We start from the raw sequence: 5,706 nt of genomic DNA on the forward strand, positions 1-5,706 counted from the left end.
AAAATAGACGGCTTAGGTATGTGGTAAAAAAGTGACGTCAAACTAGTGATGATGCGAAGTATCGATGAAATTTGGTGTCGATTGTAGGTAAGGTATCGATACCATTAAAATGAATAAAGAACTCGATTAAAAACACTAAAAACTGCACGCAAATGGATAAAAAATGACTAACTGTTTCTCTTTCTTTTTGTTAAAGACCTATTTAAAAAGAGGCAACCAACGGCATCGCATCACAATTTAGAATGCACTGAGTTTTTTTTTTATTTTTTGTTGCCAAATGTCATGCTTTGTTGGAAGGAAAGGAGTATTTTTGGCTATTAATCAATGATGTATAGTGTACTGTTAAAGTATCGAAAGTATCGATGTGATGATTGTATCGATACTATCGATTCCTTCCAAGGTATCGATTTCGATAGTATCGAATGGTATCGATACTTTACGCATCACTAATTCACTAGTCAAACATGTACATAAGGGTAAGGTAGCCTAATATGGACTGGTTCCTAATATGGACTGATGGCCGATCTCGGTGGTTATTAGCGCTACTTTGTGGGAACAAACTTGATCTGGTGCATTTTTCACAGAAAAACACAATGAGACCAAAATCAACTCTCTAAACCAAAAACTCACAATTTTAGAGCGAAAAAAGGAAATTGAGAACCTCAAAATTTTTTTCACATGTTTCGAAAATCCAGCTTCTCGAAAAATTTTCCGGGGACACCCTATAATGTTTTTTATTATTAATATTAAGAAGTGGTGAAGTTTTCTGAATTAATCAAGACAATCTAGAAATTATTCAAGGTACATAATTATACTTATGATTTTTCAAAGTTCAAAGTTATAGGGTAGCCTAATATGGACTGGTGTGCATTTGTTATGGGTTATGGGTTTAGTTAATTTCACGTTAAACCAGTCTATATTAGGAACCCAAAATTGACTTTTCAAATTTTGACTACTTTTAGGAAAAAATTAATTTGTCCCACTTAGAATTTACTCTTGTTGTCTTGATTAAACATATTTTGATGGTGTTTCAGCAATTGAACGTATTTTTACGATATTTCAGCGCTTTTTTTTTTTGATTTTTTGAAACAGTCCATATTAGGAACCCAAAATTCAATTTTTGATTTTTGACACTTTTCAGAAAATGATATTTTTGACACACTTAAAATTTCTCAAAAATATCGAGGCTTTGGAATATGAAACTAGATAGATGTAGGTATATTTTGAGCTATCAACCAAATTTGTAGCTCAATTACAGCTGCCACGACATTCAAAAACAAAAAACCAGTCCATATTAGGCTACCTTACCCTTAACATAATTATGTGTCATATGGTTCTTGAATCCTGATAAAGCATTTCACTACCCCGCTTCAGCTATTGATATAAGGGCACCACTGATATCCCCGCAGCGGTCTGTGATGCACCAACTGTTTCTGTTTTTTTTTAAAAATAAAAATTACTCGAAATTAAGAGGAAAATAATCTACGTTAAATCCTCTACAAGATGGAATGGGTTTGAAAGTTATCTGCGCTATAAAAAAAAAGTTGATGTAAGCTCGAAGTCGTAAAACTCAGGGATGCTGTGATCCCACTGAGCATTTGATGAGTACCCCCTATTCTTAGTAAAACTTTACCTCCCCCCCCACCCATATACTTCCACAAACATTTTTTCAACTAAATTGGCCAGCGATTGTTCGAACCATTTTTAAAAAATGGAAGTTGGAAACAAAAATGTTGAATAATTATTTCAATGTACCTAATTGAAATTTTTCATTAATGCAGTAGGTATGTTTTTAAAATTTCTTGGGTTTTATTAATTATCTGCGCGGTAGAAAAAAAGTTATAATTTTTTTTGAACTCTGTTCATCTTGAATATTAAAAACGCAAATTTTCAGCCATAGTACGGCCATGAAGTCGACTGCAGGTAGATTTCAAGTCGTTTCGGAGCCTCCTGCAACTTTTTGGAAAATACTGGAGCCACCAGCTGATTTCTTTATGCTTGAAATTTCCATAAAATTTTACCAAACAGAGCTAGAAATCCAAAGTTCACTCTGCACTACAATTTCAACACGTTATCAAGTCTAGCTGCAGATGAGTTCTCAAGACATTTTGGAGCCTCCAGCAACTTTTTGAAAATTTTTAGAGCCTTCAGAAGATTTTTGAAACTGAAACTCCCACAAAATTTCACCAAAATGGAGTTAGAAAGCCGAAATTCACTCTGCAAACTAAGTTCAATACGCTATGAAGTTGACTGCAGGTGGTTTCAAGTCGTTTTGAAACTTCCAGCAACACTTTTTGCACCTTCATGGCCGACAGAAAAAAGCCATTCCACGTCAATTCGACCAAGAAGTGGTAAAGGGGGTCGGCGATTTGTTTGAAGTTTTTCCTGTGGAAAGGTCTTCCGAAGGGATGACCAATGGCGCAAATTGCAGCCCTCTAGCCATTTTTTAAAGGCTGCTAGGGAGTGTTAAAGTTTTCAGTGAACTTGAAATATTATCCATTTCAGCAGTGGATTACCTACTCGATAACAGCGATACCCACCAAAATGGAACTTTTCCCAGTAGTTAGGGGTTTTGAAAGACTTTTTGGTGATATCATCTCGACTAAGTCGATACATTTTGAAACCGGGAACCCTGTATATTATGTGCAATGAGAAATATGTTCGATTAACCCTACTTGTTTCGAGTTCTCTCGGAATTCAATACTGAGTTGGTGATATGTTACCAATTTGTTACTTCCTTGAGTTTCTAATATCGGATGTTGATTTGCAGATAATAAGTTCAATCGTGACCTTGTTTTAATATTTTCATCTAAGTTATTATGATAAGATAGATTTTTCGATGCCTAAAATAAGTAGATGACACGAAGCGGATTAACGTTTCATACATTTTACTTGTAGGTAAATATCACATATAAAGGCTGTGTCCATAAAATAAAAACAAAATGGCAAAAATTAATAAAAATGAAATCTTAAAATGAAAACAACGATGATGATCGAGAGGGTAATTGCGGTTTCTTTTATAGTTAATGTAAAAAAGGTTGACGAAAGGGTGGATTGTATGACTCTTGCTCAAGATGTTGAACTGAGTTTAACTGGTCAAAAACAATGAGTTAGGTAAACTTACTATAGATCAGAATTTGATCGAGAGGTGTACAACTGGCCCACAGTGTGCAAATGCTGGGACTAGTACAAATATGATTACGAACAGTGCAATGTAGTCCAAGTATTGCAATGCTAGGTCTAGTACATGTATGAACAGTACAGGTATAAGCAGTACAAGTACATATGATATACGGCCGGTTTCTGTAATAGTTTCTTTTCTTCCGTCATCTGGATTTATCTCATTACGGCTGATTGTATCTATAATGGGATATTTCAGTACTGTTATGTGTACTTACTAGGTACATACATACCTACCTATTATGATATTCGATACTTTGATTTTACATATGTAAATTTTGCCTCCGGGACAACTTTTTTCTTAGAGGGGTCATCCTAAGAACATTTTAAAGCAAACTTGCCAAAAAAAAGTTGGCTTTACTCACAAAATGGCGGCCATTTTGATTGAAAGGTCAGCCGAAATCGCAGATTTTGCGTTTTAACATAGGACTTGCACGAATTTTTTCAAACTTTACAAAGGTAGATCGAAAGATCATGCAAAAATTTATCACCTGTCAAAATTTCAAGTGCTAAAGTTTGTTTTTCGATTTTTGGTGAATTTTTGAAAATCGATTTTTAGGCCAAAAATGAGGGAAAAAATCAAAATTTTACCAAATTGACCAAGAAAGCTGAAATTTGAGATATACCCTATTTTCGACATGCCAAATCGATTGGAAACGGTATCAACCCGTTTTGAGCAGTTCTGGAGCCTTCAGCAGATTTTTGAAACTCGAAATTGCCACAAAATTCCATCAAAATTGGAGTTGTAAAGCTAAAATTTATTCTAAAAACTAATTTCAATACGCTACGAAGTACTGCAGGTGAATTTCAAGTCGTTTTGGATCCTCCAGTGACTTTTTAAAAATTCCTGAAGCCCCAGCAGATTTTTGAAACTTTAAATTTTCACAAAATTTCATCAAATGGAGATGGAAATCTGAAATTTACTCTACACTCCAATTTTAACACCCTCTGAAGACGACTTCAGGTGGGGGTTCAAGTCATTTTAGGGCCTCCGGCGACTTTTTTGAAAATTACTGGAGCCTCCAGTAGATTTTTGAAACTTGAAATTTCCCCAACATTAATTTATCAAATGGAGTTGGCAAGCTGAAATTTACTTCGCAGACTACATGGTGGTTTCTAATGGTTTTGAAGCTTCCAGCTACTTTTAGGAAAATTTAATTTTCCAAAAAAACGCCATAGGTACAACCTTTCATAAAGTTGCTGAAGGCTCCAAAACGACTTGAAATTCACCAGCAGTCAACTTCGTAGCATATTGAAATTAGTTTGCAGAAGGAATTTCGACTCTCCATCTTAGTTTGATGATATTTTGGGGAAATTTCAAGTTTCAAAAATCTAATGGAGGCTCCAGTAATTTTCAAAGAAGTCGTTGGATGCTCTAAAATAACTTGAAGTCCACCAGAAGTCGTTTTCAGAGGGTGTTAAAGGGTATATCTCAAATTTCAGCTTTCTTGGTCAATTTGGTAAAATTTTGATTTTTTCCCTCATTTTTGGCCTAAATTCGATTTTCAAAAATTCACCAAAAATCGAAAAACGAACTTTATTAGCACTTGAAATTTTGACAGGTGATAAATTTTTGCATGATCTTTCGATCTACCTTTGTAAAGTTTGAAAAAATTCGTGCAAGTCCTATGTTAAAACGCAAAATCTGCGATTTCGGCTGACCTGTCAATCAAAATGGCCGCCATTTTGTGAGTAAAGCCAACTTTTTTTTGGCAAGTTTGCTTTAAAATGTTCCTTAGGATGACCCCTCTAAGAAAAAAGTTGTCCCGGAGGATGGGCGGGGGGGGGGGTGCAATTATTCCTATTGTCATATGCTGGACTAACTAGGAAGTACTTTTGGTAATGTGTTTGTGTTTATACTTACATGAAAATTCCCAGAGGTGGTTGTAATTTATAACCCTTAATAGTACTGAATTGATGGCTCCCAATAATCCACATAGTACTGCGGTTCCCAATCCAAGTAGTACTTTGATGACTACTAATCCACATAGTACTTTGATTACTCCCATCTTTAAAAGATTGCTGACCGATACCTAGTGTCTACTATTGGTAGGAATTTGATCTGTGAAAAGAAAACTGCAAAGATTTTTAGTTTACCTAATATTCTGACGTAGATATCGATGTTTTGATGGACGAGCGATGTGGATTGTGGTCACATATTACCTCTCTTAGATTGATGTTTAAACGGTGTCTTTAGTAACTGTTTGCAATTGAAAACACTTAGGTACCTACTTTTACTGGATCAGAATCTCAATGACTTGATTGAACATAGGTATGTTAAACAGTAATATTTTCAAATATAAACAAATACTTATCCAGAAAAAAAAAGGCAGTTAAGCACGAACGAAAAATACTTTGAATGTGATGCAACTTTGTGTCTAAAGTACTGTAGTACCTGCCTAATATATATTTACAAAACACAAGTACACTAACTCCCGTACTCCACGTACGTACGTACGTACATAAATGTAATGTACTAGGTACGCTGAAGTTATACGCGCTTAGGCCATTCAGAGAATCAAAGTA

General features: G+C 35.0%; 1 long non-coding RNA gene across 1 annotated transcript; it reads right to left on the reverse strand.

Annotated features, from left to right (window-relative positions):
* Window positions 1–2,871: 2,871 nt before the first annotated feature.
* LOC135840432 (uncharacterized) lies at window positions 2,872–5,706 on the reverse strand. Its single transcript, XR_010557742.1, has 3 exons — window positions 5,344–5,706; window positions 5,045–5,256; window positions 2,872–3,360 (listed from the first exon to the last, which is right to left on the reverse strand). It is a non-coding gene; the product is annotated as an uncharacterized LOC135840432 (long non-coding RNA).

This window comes from Planococcus citri, chromosome 3 (assembly GCF_950023065.1).
Source record: "Planococcus citri chromosome 3, ihPlaCitr1.1, whole genome shotgun sequence".
Taxonomy (NCBI): domain Eukaryota; kingdom Metazoa; phylum Arthropoda; class Insecta; order Hemiptera; family Pseudococcidae; genus Planococcus; species Planococcus citri.